At 38.3% G+C, this 22,718-nt stretch overlaps 1 protein-coding gene across 3 annotated transcripts in view; it reads left to right on the forward strand.

The window, feature by feature from the left end:
- The first annotated feature begins 8,415 nt into the window (after positions 1-8,415).
- LOC5568798 (potassium voltage-gated channel protein Shaw) overlaps positions 8,416-22,718 on the forward strand; it is a 424,985-nt gene continuing 410,682 nt past the window's right edge. For all 3 annotated transcript variants that reach the window (XR_002500906.1, XM_021847455.1, XM_021847456.1), the window contains exon 1: positions 8,416-9,020. The gene's annotated coding sequence lies outside the window, so the exon portion shown is untranslated. The remainder of the gene's footprint in view (positions 9,021-22,718) is intronic.

Raw genomic sequence — 22,718 nt, forward strand, 5'->3', positions numbered from 1 at the left:
ACAAAAGCCCGTTCAGGAAAAAAGCAAATAAAATCAAGACGATCTCGATCCGAAGACCAAAAAGGTTCCGAGAAGAAATCCTATCAAAGAATTTATTCCTTCCATATTCCCGAGGAAAATAAATTATTCAACCTTAAGTAAGGGAAACACATGACTGGGTTTTTATTGTTTTGCCTCCAATGTCGGAAGAGCGAACGGGGAGAGTGCCCCCCAAAAGGAAAAAGGCCGAACAGATGCTCTTCGTCGAGTTTTCCTCCCAAGAGCGAGAATATTGCAAGTTTGTTCAGTGCAAGGAGTGGTACTTTCGAAATGGAGAGAATGTTGCTACTTGTAGCACATCTCGGTGCGGCACGACTTTTGTTATTATTTTCTCATTAGTCGATTACATTGGAAACTCTTGCTTTGCGTGTCTGTGTGAGTGTGTGCTTTTTTTCCCTATCGTTCTTCATAGCATAAAATGTTGCTCTACTCTACTCAATGCTCACACGTGGAGATGAACGTGCGCATACGCAACTACTCCGACCGACCGCTGTTATTTTCACTTTCACGCTTTGGTCGTGTTTTTCGTTGTCGATAAATTTTGCTTATCAGACCGGAGCTTTCTATGAGGGTCTATCATTTGATGAGGGAAGAAAGGATTACAGTTCGTTAGCTTATTTGCGCTTGGATTCGGGTTTGCTTGGAGGCCCAATGGACCGATTTGCGCTTTGAGTCGTTATAATATTTCATTTTGATTGTATCATGGATTGATAGAGGCATTCTAAATCTAAAAATCAACAAAGACCAACGTTTTAACATGTTTTAAATAAAGAAAGGGAATGTTAGAATGCACAAAGAAAAAACAAACATTCGAGTGTGCTGATTAAGCTTTCACAGAAAAAGATAGTAGTTATATTTTTAAATTAAACGAACACATAAAGATAAAGGAAACGATTTTTGATTTGCATTGGGTCTAGGATATGACCATTAGATTGATGCAAATTTTGAAGATTTTGCTCCCCTATGCTTAAGCGATGTCAATGATGATGAAAATGATTCTCCCAAAATTTGAAGTGATTCGGAAGAAATTTGGTTGTGCACACGCTATTTGAAGTTTATATGGAAATTACTATGGAAAACGAAAACCTTTTGTGTTCAGTCCTCTAACAGCTCGTCATAATAATATATGGAAAAGTGAACACACTCATCTCATGTGGAAACTTCCCATCAACAACTTTGCCAAAGACCACATTTTGATGGGCCGTATGGATAATTTGTTATTATTGATAACAAAGCCTAAATCATGCTGAGATGATCATTCAATTACTTTCAGAGCAACACTGCTTATTTGCTGTAGAACATAGTAGCCTGGATTACTTTGATCTATTCTTCCCGCCAGGAGCACCATGTTGCCAGCCGAACAGTTGGTGAAGCATGCTACATGTAAACCAACTTTATGATGATGAATAACAATTTATCCTGACGTCCAATCAAAAGGTGCTCTTCGGCAAAGTTGTAGCTGGAAAGTTTTAACATGAGATGAGTGTGTTCACTTTTCCATAAAATATTATGACGAAGAGATAGAGGGCTGAATACAAAAGATTGGCGTTTTCCATAGAAATCTCCATATAAACTTCAAATGGCGTGTGCACAACCAAATTTCTTCCGAATCACTTCAAACTTTGGGAGGATGCTATTTACCATAATTGAAATCGTTTAAGCATAGGGGAGCTAAAATTTCAAAATTTGCATCGCTCTAATGACCATTCTATTCGATGTATCACATGGCAATTATAATTGTGAAAAACGTGACTATTTGAAATGTATTCTTAAAATTTGTCACATTGTTTTCATTATTCTTGTATAAGTTTGCTGTAAATATAGTGACCTTTTATATCATGGTTATTATGTATATCAAATCATGAACGATTGGCCTAAATTTGATTGCAATCTGTGACGGTCCTTTATAGTGCTGTTGACAGTATGACACATATTCAAATCTAAAATTATTTCATTTATTTTTTTTAACATCTAAACAAATAACACTGAATCAACAAATTCACGCCACAATACTTGGTTCGTGGCAGCACCTCTCCCTCGGTTCTGCCCCACGCTTCAAAATCGATACGCACTTGATCCGCCCACCTAGCTCGCTGCGCTCCACGCCTTCCTGTACCAACCGGATCCGAAGCGAACACCACATTGGCAGGGTTGCTGTCCGGAATTCTTGCAACATGCTCTGCCCATCGTATCCTTCCAGCTTTGGCCACCTTCTGGATACTGGTTTCGTCATAGAGTTGGGCGAGCTCGTGGTTCATCCTTCGCCGCCGTTTTTATGCACGCCGCCAAAGATCGCCCTAAGCACCCGACATTTGAAGGCTCTAAGTGCTTGTAGGTCATCCTCGCGCGTGTTTCATGCCCGTAGAGGACTACCGGACTTATGAGAGTTTTTGACTGCAGCTTCTTGTGGAGGCCATAGTAGGCCACTGATGAAGCGCCTCCGTATTTCATGGCAAACGTCATTGTCAGTCGTCAGCAAGGCTACAAGGTAGACGAACTCGTCGACCACCTCGAACGTATTCCCGTCTATCGTAACACTGCTACCTAGGCGAGTCATGTCGCGGCGGGTGTACAGGTCTGCCATTTTTTCAAATGTTCGGCTGACAATGACGTACTGACGAAGACATTATCTTCTTTGTCCCATCCTTCAGTGCCTGTGCTCTCAGCGCCATTCAGGTGTTCGTCGATTTGCTGCTTCCACCTTTCGATCACCTCACGCACGTCTGTTAAATCCTCCCAAGCATCTCGACTCGCGGCACAGAGCCGTTGCGGGATGCATTGAGCTTCTGATAGAAATTATGTGTTTCTTGAGACCGGTACAGCTGTTCCATCTCCTCGCACTCCGTCTCCTCCAGGTGGCGTTTTTTTTTCTCCCGAAAGAGGCAGGTCTGCTGTTGCCGTTTCCGTCTATAACGTTCCACGTTCTGTCGTGCCCCTTGCTGCAGCATGACCACCCGCGCAGCATTCTTCTCCTCCAGAATCTGCCTACATATTTCGTCAAACCAATCAGCTGCATTGTTGATGGCTGCTTTCACTGTTCTCCAGAAGTCCTCAAGAGGGGCTTCATCCAGCTTACCCTCTTCCGGTAATGCAGCCTCTAGGTACTGCGCGTACGCGGCCGGGCGGCCGTCGGTACCGTACGTTGTTAACGACGGAGAGTTTAGGGCGCAGTTTAACCATCACCAGATAGTGGTCAGAGTTGATGTTAGCGCCACGATAGGTCCTGACGTCGATAATGTCGATGAAGTGCCGTCCATCAATCGGCACACCCTTTGGCTGCTACACGGAAGCGAGGGTAGTTGTTGGCAGATTTTTCTGCTAATCGACAATATTTACAATATTTATAAACAAAGGTCCAACGGTAGTTCACCCGCCTCTACTACAAGACTATAACTGGGGGACTGGGGGATGATCTGAAGGCACCTAACGAGATTCATACATCAGCTTTGAGAGGCATACAGCATTAATTATTTTCCACAGAGATGATCGATTAGCTTTCGGCATTAAAGCCTTAAGGGGGCAGGGTCCGTCATGAATCCTTGTGGTATCGATGATCATTTGGTTTAGTGTTAGTAAACATTGATTTTCATTGCAATTTCAGGCTGACACGGTTTTGTTTCACAACATACCTGCATTTGCCAATGTTCACTGGATACCTCGAAAAGAATAATGTTATGAGGAGTACATTTTGATGCACAAAACTTATTTAAATTTCTATAATTTGGTAATATGATGCTCGGGGTGACAATCACATTTCTTACTCATACCATTTACAGATGTTTTTTTCAGTAACAAACACATGCTTAAGACACCAGTAGTCGAGAATTTCAAACACATTTTTCAATATTTTTTAGCCTTTCATGTCTCGATAATCACTTCAACTCCCGGAGAACACACATTACTTTCAAATTGAACTTAAATATTCCACTTTTCAGCCAAAACATCTCAAAAAACTGCTTTCCAAACATGAAACAATGAGACAAGCTTGATGTTGATGTTGTCCATGCGTTATGCATCGCAACTTACTAAACGACTTGCGCATCAAGCAAAATGTACTAATAAAAACAATCGCATTTCATTTTCGAACTGTACAACAGTATACTCTCACTTCAGTTCGAACACCTTATTATTTACCTATCTCTTCCTCTAAATGCAAGATGTTAACACACAATTTCTGAAAAAAAAACAGTGAAAATGTCGTGGAATTACGTATGGAAATCTTTTTCATTAATTTTATGATCTTTTCACTATGCCGAAAGTGGAAAATCTTTCTTTTGTTACGTTGTACCGACAGGTATTTAAACTGAAAGTGATCATCATCGTACCATCTGGCAGCATTGCTCATCAGCTGTTATCCTGGTACCTCCCAATTTCCTCCCATCGTTCTGTAAACAAACTAATCACAAGACTTAGCATGACCCTTTCTGGTTGGCACTGGAAAGGAATAAAAATGCTCCAGAATTGAAAATCCCGAAGATCTGCTATAAATCTTGAAGAATCGAATCAATTAGCTTGTGTGTGTGAGAATTATTCCGGTGATAACGTGAAGAAAAATTACCACAGATGGATTTCAGAAGTTTCTGAAAGAAGGTAGAACTGCGTTTTCAATGTGTTTCTTCTGTTCTAACAGATCGCAAGAAAAATTTAAGTTTTCCGTAATCGCTTATTTTTGTATTCTGGAACCCGCACCTGAGGACTATTCAAGTTTTACATAGACAGATCTAACGAAATATTAATTGCAAAAATTAAAGCAATCAAACTTGGTTTTTATATAACAATAAAACACGAAAGAAACAACTGATAAAACCACATTCTGAATAAGGCAGCATCCTATTATTACGTAACGCAAAATTTAAAGGTTTTTAGCACCACCAACCCCCTCCCCCGTAAATTTAAAAGTTTTGACCCCTTCGTAACGCTTTTTGTACGGAACATTTCAAAAATTATTATGAACTGTTACGCTTGGGCCTACTCCCCCTCTTCCTACAGCGTTACATTATTTATGAACGGCGCCTTAATGTGTTGTATTTAAGAAATGCTAGAGAAGATCTTCATGCAAGTTAAAATGCTAAAAAATGCATTTACTTAACGCAATTACAGGCCCACGTAGTTCTCTGTCGAAATTTCATAAGAAAATATTACATGAGGAAAAAAAACTTACAGCATGCCGAAGAAGACCATTTTGTATACCAATCGGGATTCATTACAATTATTCTGAATACAAAGTGTTCATGAATGCAATCGCTCCTTTTATTTTAAATATAACTTCGCCCATTCTAAGTGCTCCTAAACAGCTTAATTCAGTTCACTAAAAAAAAAAGAACTAAAAATATAACCCATATTGTATAGTATAAAATTTCAATACTCTCCACAACACCACGATTTACGATAAGTAAAGCAAATTTTTTTCAGATACTTTCCTTTCACACACACATCTAAACCGTTCATTTTTCTGACACACTAATACAACAACATTACAGTCATTGATGATCAAATCAGACTTACGGAGCGTTGAACGTTAATAAAATTTATTTGATTTCGTTAGATGTCTGCGGGGCTAAAACCGTGTGCTCTGAATGCACCTCTATGAATTATCCATACTCCTAGAAAACGGGCAATTTCAACTTCAGGGTGACGATCGCGGGTCTGGATTTCGTCATTCTATTTCGTTTTATTTGGCATACGTGCAATAGACACGATTTGTTTGCTGATAATTGAAATATGATGTTTTTGGCCCAGGAATCTACCGCAAGAACAGCTTGCAAAGGTTATCGACACACTGCTGCTTGGTGTTTAGATTCTGCAACTAACATGATATCGACGGCATACACCAAGATCTGAACATTTTTCGGTATGATCTCAAAGACCGTGTTCATAGCTAAAAGAAATAACGTAATCGTTGTGGTACCCCGTTGAGAAAACACCTAGCACACTTGAAAACGGCGATCCTTCAGGAATTCCTCGATACATGCTGTGACTTCCAACGTTAATAAATTTTAGCTGACGTAATATTTGAGGACGCCAGGTTTGGTCGTAGGCTTTTCGTATGTCCAGTAAGGCAAACTCAAGATGTGTTTTAGACCGTTTTGCTCCTTCAAGAATCTCCTTGAGTTCGGCAAAGCACATGGAGGTACGTCGACCGGTTCGGAAAGCATGCTGACTGGGATGTAGAACTTTGTTCCTTTCTAGAAAGGTTGTTTCTTGGAAGTGGTTAGCAAAGTGCTCGGCAATGATTATAGGGTTTTGTTCGTGCTTAGCGTCAATCACTAACCCTTTTAATCCGGTTTTCCGCTTCCCGGAAAGCTTGTTGAAGTTGTTCCAGAGAATATCCACTGGAGTTTGGGGGTTGAAAGAGTTGCAAAATGTTTCCAAAGATTGCTTGTTGGCATGGTTGACCACTTTCATGGCAGCGCTCCGAGCTTGTTGAAATTGAACTTCGTCAGTTCACCACAGCTCGGCTTTTCTTGGTGGACGACCTGACGTTTGAGGAATGGCTGATTTAGCCGCATTTACGATAAGCTCGGTAATTTTGTCTACAGAAAGGTTTTTGTCTGCATCGTTATGCAGGTAGTTTTTGAGGGCTCTCTCGAACTTCGGCCAATCTGCATTTTTGTAAAGCCATAGCTTCTGGAGTTTTATATTCGGAACTCTGTCCTCAGTGTACAATCAAATCGGAAAATGTTCGCTTCCATGTGTATCTTTGGATATCGACCAATGGAACTTAAACGCCACACTTTTAGATGCTACCGTTAGATTTATCTACGATGCACTTTCGTGGGTGGAACTGATGGACGTGGGCTCCTCATTGTTCAAAACCAAAAAGTCGTTTTCAACAAACCAGCTGAGTAGTGTTAGGCCTCTCTTTGATGATTTGGGACTACCCCAGACCTTGTGAGCAGCGTTGAAATCTCCACCAATAATAAATGGTTGCTCAAGGTTGTGTGTGATTTTTTGTAGTGCATCTGGACTGTTTGGTGGAACGTATATGGAAACTATGGTGATGTTGTGGGGGCTATGTAGCCGAGCTGCACAAATAGGAATCCGAGCGTCAACGTTGATGAAGTCGTGAGAAATTTCGTTCAGTATTCCAAGACCAGCCGCCCCAGCACTTTGACAGTGATGTCGATTCGCTAGTTTCCATGAGTTTTTTTTCCAGAGGGCAATGCTAGCGTCACCGCACATCATTTCTTGTAGTTCAATGACTATTGGAGGTTACCATGTGACACAGCTCTGCATGGTTGCTCCAGAGACCGCGAATGTTCCATTATAAAAACAGAGTTTTTTGGGTCGATCGCGATGGGATGAAATGCTGCAAGTATCGTCGGACACGAGATTCTCTTCGTCCCGTGTTTGAATGTTGGTATACATATACCGTGGTTCCTGGGTTGTTGGAAAACATAATGGAATTTGACTGTTTGCCATAAGATAGAAAGGTATCGATACTTGCTCGGGAGGAGATGAGGGCCACGTCGACTGCCGCCGGATGCTCATCGGCGTGCACCGGAACATCTCTGGTCAGGGTCGACGTAGCAGGCCTCGCGCTGATTTGGTATTGATTGTTGTACGGTCTTCGAATGCATATAGGGTAGGTGTACTAGTTATGGCCATAGTGGTTCCTTATTTCGCTATACGTGATAATTTGAATTTATTCACATTTTGGAAATTTTTGTGTGTTTTAGGAGTAAGATAAAGAATGTATCTTGATGTTGAAACTTTCAAAAATATTAAAATGTGAAACTAATCGAAATTTTACATATGGTCATATAGGGAACCACTATGGCCATAACTGGTACACTTTCCCTAGGTTGAAATGGAGTGCTTATGGAGTAGTAGCAGGGTCCAACTGCATCGCTGCTTGCATCCGTCGACTGCTCCCAGATGCATTCAATTTCATCAATCGGTCATAAAGTTATGAGCATTTGAATTTAGGCAAAATTTTGCCTATCCCCTGTATATTTATTTGACCATAAATTAAAATTCGCTTATCAAATACTCGAATAAATTCTTTAAGCACAATCTCGTCGTTACCGGAAAGACGTGGAAAAAAGGAGTCAAGTTTCGCAATTAATATTTATTGGCGTACTTTTCGTTTCCAAACCTTAATGATTGTAAGTCCTGGCATGCTTCGCACAATACCCTTAACACCACCCATTCCCAAGCAACCAAAGACACGTGTCTCAGAAGCAAAGCTCAGTCCCCTCACAGCCACCCACCAGGTTCTCCACTCGACGAAAAAGCATCCTTCCCAGAGCAAGTTCATCGATTTTCATCACATCCCGCTCTCATTTTCTCTCGCATTGGACGTTGTCACACAGAGCTTTCGGTCAGTAGTGTGGCCAAGTCTCCAGTAACGGAGAGCTTCCATATCTGCCAGTAGTGTACGAGCCGTCGTCCGAGTGTGTAACGCCTGCGATCGTTCCCAGTGTTCGAAAGGACAAAAGGATTACTATGCCAGGACATTTCCCACCCCCTTCAGGACCCCAGTGACTAGTGCCACAGTGATTATTACAACCACCCCCTGGATTGGTGAGGTGTGGTGGAGGGAGGACTACACAACAAGCTACACATTACAAGTTGTGTGCGAGCGATCACACGTGACCACGAAGAGCGCGTCGGACCGGTTCCGCTTTGTGTGATAGTTGTAATCGAGTACAATGAGTCGTCGAGCCCTGGTCGAAATGGGGGGACTTCGGGTGTTTGTGTGATAGCGAGCGAACAAAGCAGCAGCGAGGGAGGGGCCGGGTCTACATCGAAAAGGACGACATTCTCGCGGTGGGGGATTCCGAGGGCAGTGAAGTGCATTTAATGATGGGCAGACCCATGATGACCTGCGGCTTACTGCACCAAGATAACGCCAAGTGATTGATGTGGGTGATGGTGTGACCCGCAAAGTGAAGGGCTTTGTGCTCTGGGAGGGCGGCTTCAAAGGAATTATTATGGATTTTTTTTTTCGGTGAGCAGAAGTTGGCTGATAGCGTCAGGTATGAAGAAATTTTCTCTGTAATTGTGTTTTTTCTTGATGCTAGATGGTGAAGATGTGTGATTAGTTCGAAAGTAGTGTTTTAAGTGCTAAAAATCATAAGAATCTCTGATACGCTAAAAAGATATGTTACAAGTAAAAATTGCATACCGTCGATGGAGATGAAAATTAATAAGGGGGGTGAGAATGGGGCAAAACATTATTTGGAATATCTAAGAAAAAAAAACGGAATATAGATGTACAATTTTAATAGTGTATTCATTACAGATAGGGGTTTCGGTACCGGAATATGGGTACTAATCGGATTCTTTTCTGCCAATTATTTTTGGTACACAGAAATTCTCCTCACATTTTATCGTTTTTTGCCATAGATATGGCTTTGATAATGCTCTCAACGTTTGTCGAACGCCGTTTCAACGCTTTCACTACAACATTCTATATTATATTGCATATTCCCAAGTCAAACTGGTGACTATAAGATTCATTTTGGGTTTCGAGGCTATGAGAATTTGAAAAGAAGCGAGTTGAAAGTAAGGCGATTTCTTTCGGACTCCAACAACAAAAAACTATGAATAAATAAAAAGAAATGCTTCAGATTTTTTTAAAAATTCAATTATTAAAACAAATCAAAAGTTGATGCAGCGGTGTTCGTTGTAGTACCAACATTCACCACCCCATATTATATACTGTTTAACAATGCAATTAGAAAATTGTTGCAATTGTTCAGTGTTCATAGAATCAGATTAACATGACACGGCAACATTATCAGAAACTTAATAGTTTACTGAGAAAATTTATTTGAAATTTCAGCTCCTGTGCACCTTATTTCCCCATGGTGCTCCTGAATTTGTCACCCCCATTAAAAATCAACGTTGGTGGCAAATCACGGAGCTGAAATTAAAAACGTGGTGAATTAAAAACTGGTACAATTGACCCAATATTCGTCACCTCAGTTGCCAAAACGAAAGTTTCTGAAAAAAACTACTTATAGAACTTTAATACTTCACTTCACTCTTGCAAAAGAAAAAAAAAACTAAATAAATAAAAAACTGAAAAGTTTCTGACCAGTTCTAATATTTTTCCTATTAAACATGGACTGACCGTTAAAAAAAAATATCGAATGAATTGAAGAAAAAAAAATGTAGATGGCGAATACTGGAACACCTTTCCAATTTAGTTTTTGTATGTAGCTACACAATTATTGATAAAACACTTGTTATGTCATTTTGTCAATGAGAAATACAAGCCAATTTTTACTTCACCTATTTACTTCTATTGTTCCTTGGTTATTCGTAAGAAATTACTTGCTTTGTTTCTGTCTAATCATTGGCAGATGCCGTTAGCTTCATAGTGAGATGCTCGCCATTTTTTGGAAGTTAGTTCATTGACGAACTAGTGACGGGACTTAAGCAATTCAAAATTGTTTGCTGTTTGCAATGAAAACACTGACGAAATATTTCTGAATCTTTCAGTACAACTGATGAGATATTCGACTGAATCTATGGTCATGATTTTCAAAACATTTCTGCAAAGATATCTCACGATTTCTTGACACGATTTTTAAATATTATTTTCAATGTTCGTTTTTTGACTCCTTGAAAGTCAGCAAGTATTCCAAAATATTCAAATATTCTGTAAGCTGCAGAGGCGATGCTTGGTGCATACCTAACCTATATTTAAAAATTTTCTTGACTAGAACTTCGAGGATTTTGGAGTATCTTTGGAGATACAGTGCCCATTAGGGTGCGGCTTATTTTTCGAAAGTTATCAAAAATATTGATGTTTAGAGGTGGTGCAAGCTACTTACAGGTGAATTTTCAAGGAATGAAATATGACCTTCAGTAAACTCTTCATATCTTTGTTATTTTCTAACCAATGTTAAAGCCTTTAAAAATATTTTCTTCGAAAATAAATACATGAATAGTTTGTATACAATCAAATTTGTCCAAAACAAAACCAATCTTAGTTAAAAGTAGTAATCTCTCATGTTTTCCTCTTTTTTACTAAAAAATCATCTTTGTTTGACCATAACTTCATGAATACTCATCCGATTCCAGATCTTTTTACACGCTTTTGAAGAAAATAGAAAGAGTTCTTACAAATTTGATTTTTTTGTTTTTTTTACAAAGCCATTGCACAAAACCTACAGAAAAACATTATTTTCAATGGCAAACCAAATTTCTTAGAATTTTTGAATAATGTCACCAGAAATCACATATTTACTAACTACCGAAAAGCTAAACATTACAAATACTTGGCAATTGGATTGAATGGACAAATTGATGAGAAGTTTTGCGAAAAAGTTACACATCTTCTCAGTGAGAATTCACGACTCCCTGATCTCTAGTTAGGGCGCGTTACCCCTACGATCCCTACGAGAAGACTCATGGACGCCGAAGTCAACCTGAGTTTGATTTCAGCTCAATAATTACGTGGTCCTTTTTCGCAAAGTGCACTTCTTTCGGAAAAATTAGATGCCCATCCAAACACACCGCTTTCTACAGTCGCCTCTCCACATCTCGATATCGAAGGGACCATAGAGATAGGGAGAGATTGAGATAAAGAACAAATTTTTAAAGAATACTAGTTTAAAAAACACTCCGTTTCCAAAAAAGTAATACACAAACATACGTCAGTTTGCGCTCCTAATTTGTTTTGAATCCCAAAACTTCGATATTGGTCATATCGACATACGGAGGAAAAATTGAGAACGAAAAATCAACAGAATCACATCGAGATATGGAGATATCGAGATAAGGAGGATGTCGAGATATGGAGAGTTAAAATGTATGCAGACTGAAGGGATTTATGAAATCATCGACATAGATCTCTCCCTATCGAGATGTAGAACATCGAGATGTGGAGAGTCGACTGTATACAGTCAGTGACATAAGTTAGTAACCAAATGCTGTTTTTCCATACAAAATGCCAAAGTTTGGGGTGCTGTATCTCAGCTTCTGGTCGTCCGAATGGGCTGAAATTTGGATGACGAACTACAAATAATTTGAAATATGGCCTTTAAAGGAATTAGTACATTGCAGTCATTTTACAGAGAGTTTCAGAGGGTTGTTCAAAGACAAAAGTAAGTAACCGAGAGACTTTTTACTATAATTCAAGAACGATAAGTCGTGGAAAGTTGGTGTGTTCTGCAAATTTGTGTGACTTTTAAAATTGAACAACTTTGTGGAGCAGACCAACAACCCACAACTTACCGTTTTAGAATTAAATTACAAAGTCTCTCGGTTACTTACTTTTGTCTTTGAATAACCCTCTGACAGGCAAAACTTCAAGTTATTTGTAGTTCGTCATCCAAATTTCAGCCAATTCGGACTACCAGAAGCTGAGATACAGCACCCCAAACTTGGGCATTTTGTATGGAAAAACAGCATTTGGTTACTAACTTATGTCACTGACTGTATGTATCCAATGTGATAATATTATTTGATCAGATAACCTTTCAAATTGAAAATTTTGTTTTAAAAAAATCAATTCTTATCTGGTGAGAAGAGACTTTATTTTTCTTAGCGTATATATATAACATGATTTTTTTTATATTTGACCGTGGTAAGTCAATGACATAAAAGTAAAATAGTTCATGAAAAATTGTTTTAAATTTGTCAGAGAACATTTGATTTGATATTTAAATTTTTAAAATTTACTCGTTTCCCTCTCCAAATAAAACAACAACACGAAATTTTAACTTTTTATTTGTATTTTCATTAGAAATATTATGTATTGTATTATGTCTTTTGAGTGAGAAGTGAAATTTTTTTGTCGACCAATTTTGGCACGTTCCAGTCTTAACTTTCAAACAATATTATGTGATCATGAAAAAACATTATCCAAACTCCTAAAAGAACGACTTTTTGATGGACTAAGTGCATTTGGTCCACTATGACTGACCAATTTCTTAGAAGTGATCATTCAATGTTTGCATGGTCATTGGTCCGCTCTCTCTGCACAGACATTGTTGGAATTTATGACCACCTATCCCACTCACCTATGGATGAGAAGATTAATCATTCCATGTCGAAAAATCTGACAAGTCACTTGTAATGTCTTGCGTTTTCCCGAATTCATTAGCACGCTGTCAAATGACAGAATAATCCAATTTTCCCGAGATGAAGTAACCCAGGGTTAAAAATCTCGCTTACAAAGAAGACTTAACGCCGACCATATATACAATTTGATTTTGACCATTCACAATTCCACGATAGCTGTTTGATCTTATTAAAATTCTATTTATTTAAGTTTATAAGTTCCTTTAAATATATGCAAAACTGTAAGTTAACAGTGGTTCTTAACTTTTTGGAGCTGCGACCCCCTTTGAAGTTCTACATAAATCTCACGGATTCATACAAAAATTATATACCTGAAATCGAAGTTTATGAATATTAAAGGTTTGCCCATATCGTAAAGATCAAACCCAATACCACTAAAATGAAATTGCTTAAACTTAAAAGAATAAAAGAAGTGGATTTGAGCACTGTACGTTTTAATTCCACCTTGATTACATTATTTTTTGACAGATACTCGTATTTCGACTACCACTTGTACTGCCGTTATACGCATAATTGTCTAATGTTACTTTCTGTGCATTTTGAATTTTTGTCATCAAACAGTTTATTTTTACGTATAATTTTAGAAAACATCTACCAAAAATTTACTTTGTTTGGAAACTCAATGAAAAACAAGCCAAGTCCATTTGTCCTGTTGTTGATTTTCCAAGCATAACTGTCTCACTACTGTATATCTACGAATAACTGCCACAGAATATAACTGCTGTGCTGAACTCGAACAAAATATGCAGTATGCAGTTTTTAATTTGCTGTTGTTTGGGAATATCTTCCCAATGTGGAACACATGTTATGTATTTCTATAATCGGCGTGCAAACGTGCCTGACGTTAAATTTTATCGAAATTTTCAATAACAAAGTATTATTTCTCATCCGGTTTTCAACGAATTTAAGTTAAATTTTCAGGGTCGATCACAAAATTCTTTTAGTTTCTAGTTCCACGGTCGTCGATTCGAAATTTACTGTAATTTTGGATTTATCACAGGGAGTACAGAGGTAGCCCCTCTCAATGAATCAGTAACCACTTCAATTTCGAGTCCACGGCTTGCGGCAAATTAATTTCATGATTTTGCAAATCAAGTCTAAATAAAAATAGTTCAAGAATTTTAGGATGACTCGGCACCATGCTGGGTTGTTCCGATTACCAGTTCACTGGTGGTAGTGGCCCTTATATTGGCGAATCTGAACCCTGGATTGTGAAATATCATTTGCAAATCAAGTCTAAAGCTGGTTCAAATGTATTTAATTTACTTGACCACATGTCGGATTGTTTCGGTTCCCTGGGGGAAATGGCCACTGAAAAACCTAGCTGGTGACATCACACCTAATGAATTCCCAAATCAAGGCTAACGAAGGGTAATTCAATCGTAGACTTGATAACACACCAGGTTGCTTTGGATACCCTGTTCCCCAGAGGAAGTGATCATTATATTGGCAGTTCTGAGACATATCTTGCGACATATAGAACATCATGAATTTGCAAATCAAGTTAAAAGAATATAAGTTCAAGAGGTTTTGGATGACCTGGTCACATACTTCGGTGCAAGTGTCATATATGTTGGCGGATCTAAAACTTAATTAGCGATTTATCAAATATCATGATGTTGCAAACCAAGTCCAAAGAAATGTCAAATCGTGTGAAGGTAAGTGTCGTGAATTTTGAGATAAATTTTTGCTCCGCAGAATAATTTTGAGTTCGTAGATGAGTTTCTGTCAAGCCTGCAGTTGGAAGAGTCGATATGGGATTTTATTAAATCTTTTAAACTTTCTAACTTATTCATCCACTCTTTCTTTCACTAACAAATACATTTTCTCATCTGTTACCTACAGCAGTATGCTAAGCACATAATTGGTCACTACCTGGGAGGGAGAAACCAATACAAAATTTCTGTACGTCATAGTGAGCCGAGATTCCGCTGTCACGAACTGTCACTGTGAGCCCAGATCTCAAACATTGGACTAACATGAAAAAAACGCGTAACTGATTAAAACACATTTTCGTATTTCTTCAAAAGTGATGAAAATCGAATAAAAATCAATTCATGCACATAATGCAAGTAATGTCAAGTGAGCACCATTTAATCTGATTAAACATAAAGCATTGAAAAACGCATCGTTCTACTTTTTCCAATGAAAATGAATATTTAGTGCATAGAAAACTGTGGCCCTTTTTTCATGTTTGTCAGGAAAGATCGAAGGTGCACAACAAAAGGAAACTACCGATTTTCTCGAAGCCTGCTTTGATTGTTGTTGGCATACTGGAGTTATCTTGCAGTTCAAAATAACGTTGTCTTATATTTCGTGTGTAGTATCGGTGCCTCCCTCCCAGGTCACTACTATCAGTGGGACTGTTACGCGTAGAAATTCACCAAAAAACCAGTATTTCTAGGCATAACAGTCCCACTTTGAATTTCGTAACTGAATTTACTCTTTTCCCAATAATACAAACTTTTGATTTTAAAGAACACGCTATTTTTTATACTATTGCAAAAATATTAATTTAATTTATCTGAAAATCTATCATCCAATTGCAGATAGCTAGTGTAGTGCAGTGATGGATCTTGAACATTGCTTCAGTTTTGAGCATAATAACGGGTTTTTAAAATTTTTAAAACGATGTTGGTTATTTTCTCCTTAAAGATTTTTTTGAGTCTTCTTAAAATAATTGCGCAATATTCCAAAGTACACTATATTCTTTAATAATTTAACACGAAGATCTCAACAAAATGTTGACTTATTTCTTTCAAAAATTTAGGAGCTAGTTATCGACCAGGTAAAATTTCGAAAACCTTCTCAGATATTGGACAAGAATCTTCTACCAAGAATCACTAATAGCGATATGTGTCAAAAATCTCGCCGCAAATCTTTTTGGTAGATTCAAAGGGATTTGAGTGGAAACGTTTTTTTTTTCAACATTTGCTTTTCAACAATTAACTTCGACATATGCGTTGTTGAACTATTCTCACCCCCGACGACGGTACAATAATTTTTTTTTGCAATTTCTAATCGTATTAGGCTGTTTTTCATCACGCCAATTTGTCATGGAACGGCCTATTTTCCTGCACTGAAGTATACAGTGTGGGAATAGTCATTACGCAACTGAAACCAGTGCTGTAATGATTCATTACGCAACGCTTTCTTATTACGCAACAATTTTTCAGAAATTGTAAAATAATGGTGAATGCATCCCGATATAATTTCTGATATCCTCAAGTGGTCTTCTTCGAAATTGCAAAATATGTTGTACGTAACTCGTTGCAGAACTAGATGTTAACAGCACTTGTCGTAATTATCCTACTGGACAAGTCTCGTAGGATAAATTTACGACTCGTACTGTAAAAATCATCTTTCTGCAACTTGTGCCGCAAACTAATTTTGTCGTAAGCAATATTTTGCGAGAGGAACAGCTGATTTGTCTTAGGACATTGGAATGTTTCTCGTACAAAAATTGATTGCATCGCCTAATAAATTTAAAGCCAGGGTTACTGAAATATTATTTTTATTATTCGATAGTGTAGTGATTATGTATAAATATTATTTTTATTATTCGATAGTGTAGTGATTATGTATAAATACGAGTGGGAGTTTGTTGTTGTGAGTTGTTTTGTATCAACATTCAATGATTTAAGAACTCCTGTCTTAGGGTGTTTCGATCAATGTCAACCACCAGCGTTTCTTTGTCACCATGAATTCCCCCATCCGCTCGATCCTGCAAGGTGGTAGCTTCCTTCACCATGTACCACGCTGAACAATGCGGGTCGATTGAATCGATTTTCCCATATGTCGCCGTTTGAATGCGTTTCTAACTGCCGCGGCTCGAGCTTCGCGGGACAAAACTGGCCCAACTAGTATAGAAGGCTTGGCATGCCAACTGACGTCGTTCATTCCAGGCGGGGAGGTGCAGCAAGTGTTCGAGTTGGTGCTTCGGTTGACGCTGGCTGTTGGATATCGATTATTTTCGGTTCCACTGCTGGCCTCGTTCCCACACACCACGCACACAACCAAACTAGCGGATTCAGACCCACGAAGGAAGTCGACCTTTGCTGCCGGTTTGTTCTTCTACAGCAGCGTTGGCAACGACTGCGAGCTAAGGATGTGCGGGTTTTCGAATCGTTACGGCAAATACCGTTCAAAACGAAATACCATGGAATTTTATGAATTATAAAAAGACATTGAATATGAAAAATTTTACCGGTATTTTAGGTAACAAAAAAAATAAGACGGAATTTTGCAAAATATCGAATTGAATTGCTGACAAAAGCAAATCTGAAATTGTTTAAATAAATTTAATAATTCTAACATATCAAATTAAGGTGGTGGTTTTATTTTTTATTTTATTTCGTGTTTCCAGGACCAAATTCCGAGAATTTTCAAACTTCGAGTTTCATGAAACATTTTCATATTTCGTTTCACTTTTGACAATGCTAGAAATTCCAAGTATCGTATTGATGTTTCGTATTGTATCGCATACCCTCACTGCTAACAACGATGATGGATCGGAAGCAGGAAGCAAACTCGCAGGTAGAAAGAGCTTTTCAACCCGCCGCCACACCTGACGACACCCAAGAGTCAAGAAAGGCTGCACGGTTTCTCAACAAGTTATTTGGGTTGGAACAAATTGAAAACTCAATAATGATGGATTACTAATGGGGGGAGGGGGAAAGGGCGAAGGGAAATCCGATAATGGAAAAAAAATATAACCTCACAGTCGATAGTCGTTAAATTAAATGGAAATCGAAAACTTGCAGAGGCTTCCCCTCCCGGGGAAGTCGTTGCATTAATTGACTATTAATTTAAAGTTGGCGGTTCTAGGGATGGGAAGAGCGTTACGGGAGAAATCTATCAAATGGATTTTGCCGGAATTATGAGACAGTTGTTGCGGTTAGCTATTGCTGTAGGAAACACACAATAAGTATGTCACATAAATTTTTCGATGCGACTAGCATGGTACCAAGTATTACAAATGATATTTGTTCTAGATTATTGATATCAATGCTATTGCAATAAACATTTTTAATTCTACATCTGACTAAACAATTATTCAGCATTCGGGATCAGATAGAATGAAAGGATTAATATGCGATTATATTCATAGCGGAATGGTTTAGAATAGTCGCTGTATGCATACATTGTTTGGTTCAATTGATGGAATAGATTTATGGACTAACATATAGTCATATGAATGCTAATCCGACATTGTTTTGAACCACACAATTAATTTTTGATAAGAGCTTAAAAATGATTATTTGTTAACATGGCTTTCCTCTATCATCCGTTGATCCAAGCATATCGGATGACAAATAAATAATCCAAACCGGGGGTTCTTCTTCTTCTTCTTCTTAGCATTACGTCACCACTGGAACAGAGCCTGCTTCTCAGCTTAGTGTTCTTATGAGCACTCCCACAGTTATAAACTGAGAGCTTTCTTTGCCAATGTTGCCATTTTCGCATTCGTATATCGTGTTAAAAGTACGAAGATACTTTATGCCTAGGGAAGTCTAGGAAATTTCCATTACGAAAAGATCCTGAACCGACAGGGAATCAAACGACATGGCTTTGCTTTGTAGCCGTGGACTCTAACCACTCGGCTAAGGAAGGCCCCCGGAGTTTGTCATAAGCGATTGTTGATCAATTCTCTGAAGTATTCGGCATTTTTTACACTGTATGATGGCCTCATATGCAGATTTAACAACAAAGTGTACAGACTGGAGTGTACTAATCACAAAGGGATCACTTTTTTTTAACTATGTTTATTAAATATTTTAAGGTAGGCAAACAACTTCTACACCTCCATGATTCACTTTGACATGGGGAGTTTTTCTAGGCCCAATTGTCTGTGCCCAGCATGATTAACCGCACGCAGTTGCTACTTCGTTATTACAAGAACAGCTGTACTTTCAACAGACACTACTCAGAATCAGTAGCATCTTCAATGCGTAAGTACAAGTGCTCTCATGATTATAACAAACAATAACGGCGCCAGCTGCGTCCAAATGCAGGTCAATTTGAGAATGGGAAAATATGTTGATGTGTTACTTGCCTTATGCCGAGGAGTACTCTGTACTTCCACAAAAAGGGGGAGGGGAGTTTGGACATGGGAAAGGATTCGTTTTGGTAAACGATAAATATATCGTTTGAAATGAATACGTGAGCAAATAGACGGATGAGCGATACCAATAGTAAAGATTCTGATATTGTTGCTTGCTCCACAGTAGCATGTACATAATATATTCAACGGACATATTTTGATTTTTTTTTCACCCATACAAACGCGAACCGGACACAATTGATCCAGATTCCGTCGCTCGCCTACAATGAAGCATGCAATATACAGGATGTCCGCAAATTTTCCGAACAGCAAAATATGGGAAAGATGATCTCGCATTGAAAACAATGAAAAATCTATGTCCATGTGCCTTTTTGAATACATCTGTATGTTAACAGAAAATACAACTTTGGAAAATTTCGAAATGATTGCTTGTTACTGAGATAGGCAAATTTAAAATTTTTGGAGACGTTTTTCCTGAGGGCCGCTAGTCATACTGGAGATGTGTTATCCCTAAAATCTAAAGGAGATGAATCCAAATGTCCTTTTATTATTTGAAGTATCCAACAACTTAATGGCTTCAAGTTAAACTGAAAATAGAAAATTATACGGCTCAAATCCAGTGGATTGTATAGACATTTCTCCTCCGTCATAAAGCTCGAAAAACATCTCTCTTTAAGACACCTCGATGAATTTGGCTAGGTTTCGCAAAAATTCGTAATCGGAAGTGTGTCAAACTTACTTCTTAAGAATATAATAAGCCAATATTTAAAACTAATGCAAGAATATTGAATTTATTATGCTTGATTGTATAGAGCCATGTCTTCAAAGTTTGTACGGATAATTTGCGGACACCCTGTACACTACCCGTCATAAAAATAAGTATTGCAACACTCATCTGAATAATGAATCAACCCCAAAAAGTTTAGCATCACCTCAAAACAGGTTAATTCACATTACGACTTGCAAAGAAGCGATCTTCAGCAAAGTTGTTCAGGGGATCAAGGACATCCGGAAAGCAAACAGTTTGGTTCTCGATTTTGTCGCTAGGTAGCGCTAGTGAGTATGTAAAGCTGAGCATTTTAAACTAGTTCTAGCGTGTGATCCATAAGAGATAGAAAGTTCGGGTCTTCGGCAAAGTTGCTCAGGGGTTCAAGGACATCCGGAAAGTGATCAGTTTAGTTCGCGATTTTGCCGCTAGGTGGCGCTAGTGAGCATGCAAAATTGAGCATTTCAAACTAGTTCTAGTTTGTGATCCATAAGAGAAAGAAAGTTCATTTCTTCGGCGAAGTTGTTCAGAAGGTCAAGGACATCCGGAAGACGAACAGTTTTGTTGTAGATTTCACCGCTAGGTGGCGCTAGTGAGCATGTAATGTTGAGCATTTTTAACAAGCTCTATCTTGTGATCCGCAAGAGATAGAAAGTTCGAGTCTTCGGCAAAGTTGTTCAGAAGGCCAAGGACATCCGGAAGACAAACAGTTTGGTTTGGCGCTAGTGAGCATTTCAAACAAGTTCAACATTAAGTGAATCAGACCTGAATCACTTGTATATTAAGTGAACCAAACCTGAAATACTTGAATATGAAATGAATCAGACATGAATCACTTCGAAATCAGTAAATAAGCTCTGAAATGCTGAGACGTGAATTGAAATAAACCTTAACCATGCTCACCAGCGCCACCTAGCGACAAAATCGCGAACTAAACTGTTCGCTTTCCGGATGTCCTTGATCCACTGAACAACATTGCTGAAGATCACTTCTTTGCAAGTCGTAAGGATCTCGAGATATAGCAATGTGAAACTATCTGTTTTGAGGTGATGCTAAACTTTTCAGGGTGATTCAATATTCAGCTGAGTGTAGCAATACTTATTTTAGTGAGTCCGTATTTATGACGGGTAGTGTATACAACGGATCAAACACTACTCCTATCAGCGAATAAAAATACACTGTGAAATAAAATCATAGTGAACCAGTAGCAAAATCAATAGTTTGATCAAACGAGCACATATTTATAAGCTTGAACACAATTGTATTCCGCAAATATACAGCAAAAAATAATTTAATAGACGGTATTCTATGTCAAATCGATCTACGGTCGGTCTTCAATCCAAATCAAACAAAAATAAATTTCACACATGTTTTCAGTATGAGCTTGAGCTTGAAAGCTTGAGCTTGATTGGCCGCCCGTGGATGCTACTCCAGTATCGCCAGATCAGCTGCACTTACACAAGGAACCAACCGAATGACTGCTTGGGACTAACAGGCATCCTCAGTGTATAAGTGCTGGTGATCTTCTATTTTTAGACGACAATGGTGCCATCGATTCTACCCCATTAACCCGAATCCCATTACCCCGAATGCCAGTAATCCGAAGGCCAATACCCCAAATTCTAAATCCCCGAACGACCCATCACCCCGAATGACATTACCCCGAATTCCAATATCATGGGGAAATGTCATCAATATCATCATGTCAAGATAATTGGAAATTCGGAGAAATAGCATTCGGGGTGATGGAATTCGGGGTAATGGTACATTCGGGGTAATGGAATTCGGAGTGATGGCATTCGGGGAAATGGCATTCGGGGTAATGGGGTAGAATCAGACTGTTTATAACATTGCATCTACGCCAGTTCATGCGGGAGTGTTTGAATTGGGGGAAAGGCATGGCAGAGAGGTTTGCTTTTGTGGTTAGCAGACTGCCTATTTTTTTTTTTTTAAATTCCTTTATTAGTATCAATCCAAACATTACATTCATTTCTTATATCTAGCTAGGTGTTCTGTGTTATTAGACAACACTATCATCCTTATTTGGTAAAACAAATCTAAGATTTTATTAACATTTTGTTAACAACATATTACATTTCATTTGCCGTAGCAGTTCAGATTTTTTACAGGTGAGTTGATTTCACCTGCTTATAAGAGAAAAAAAAAAAAGTTTTTAAGATACTTAACCTAACTTAACCTAAACATATAACGCATTAATCGTGGCAATAGAAGATTGTAATGATTTTTGCCTGAAATTATTTATAATTTTATTTGACATTTGTTCCAATGTTTCAACATTGGATATTCTATGTAACTCATTGGTACTAAACCAGGGAGGAAGTCTCAGAATCATTTTCAAAATTTTATTTTGAATTCTCTGCAGAGCTTTCTTCCTGGTATTACAACAGCTAGTCCATATTGGTACAGCATACAACATGGCTGGCCTGAAAATTTGTTTGAATATCAAAAGCTTGTTCTTAAGACAAAGTTTTGATTTTCTATTAATAAGGGGATAGAGACATTTTACATATTTATTACATTTGGCTTGAATGCCCTCAATGTGATTTTTGAAAGTTAAATTCTTATCTAGCATGAGCCCTAGATACTTAACTTCATCTGACCAATTTATTGGAACCCCTCTCATCGTGACAACATGTCTACTTGAAGGTTTCAAATAAAGAGCTTTTGGTTTATGTGGGAATATTATTAGTTGAGTTTTGGAAGCATTAGGAGAAATCTTCCATTTTTGCAAGTATGAAGAAAAAATATCCAAACTTTTTTGCAATCGACTACAGATGACACGCAGGC

This window comes from Aedes aegypti, chromosome 2 (assembly GCF_002204515.2).
Source record: "Aedes aegypti strain LVP_AGWG chromosome 2, AaegL5.0 Primary Assembly, whole genome shotgun sequence".
Lineage (NCBI taxonomy): Eukaryota > Metazoa > Arthropoda > Insecta > Diptera > Culicidae > Aedes > Aedes aegypti.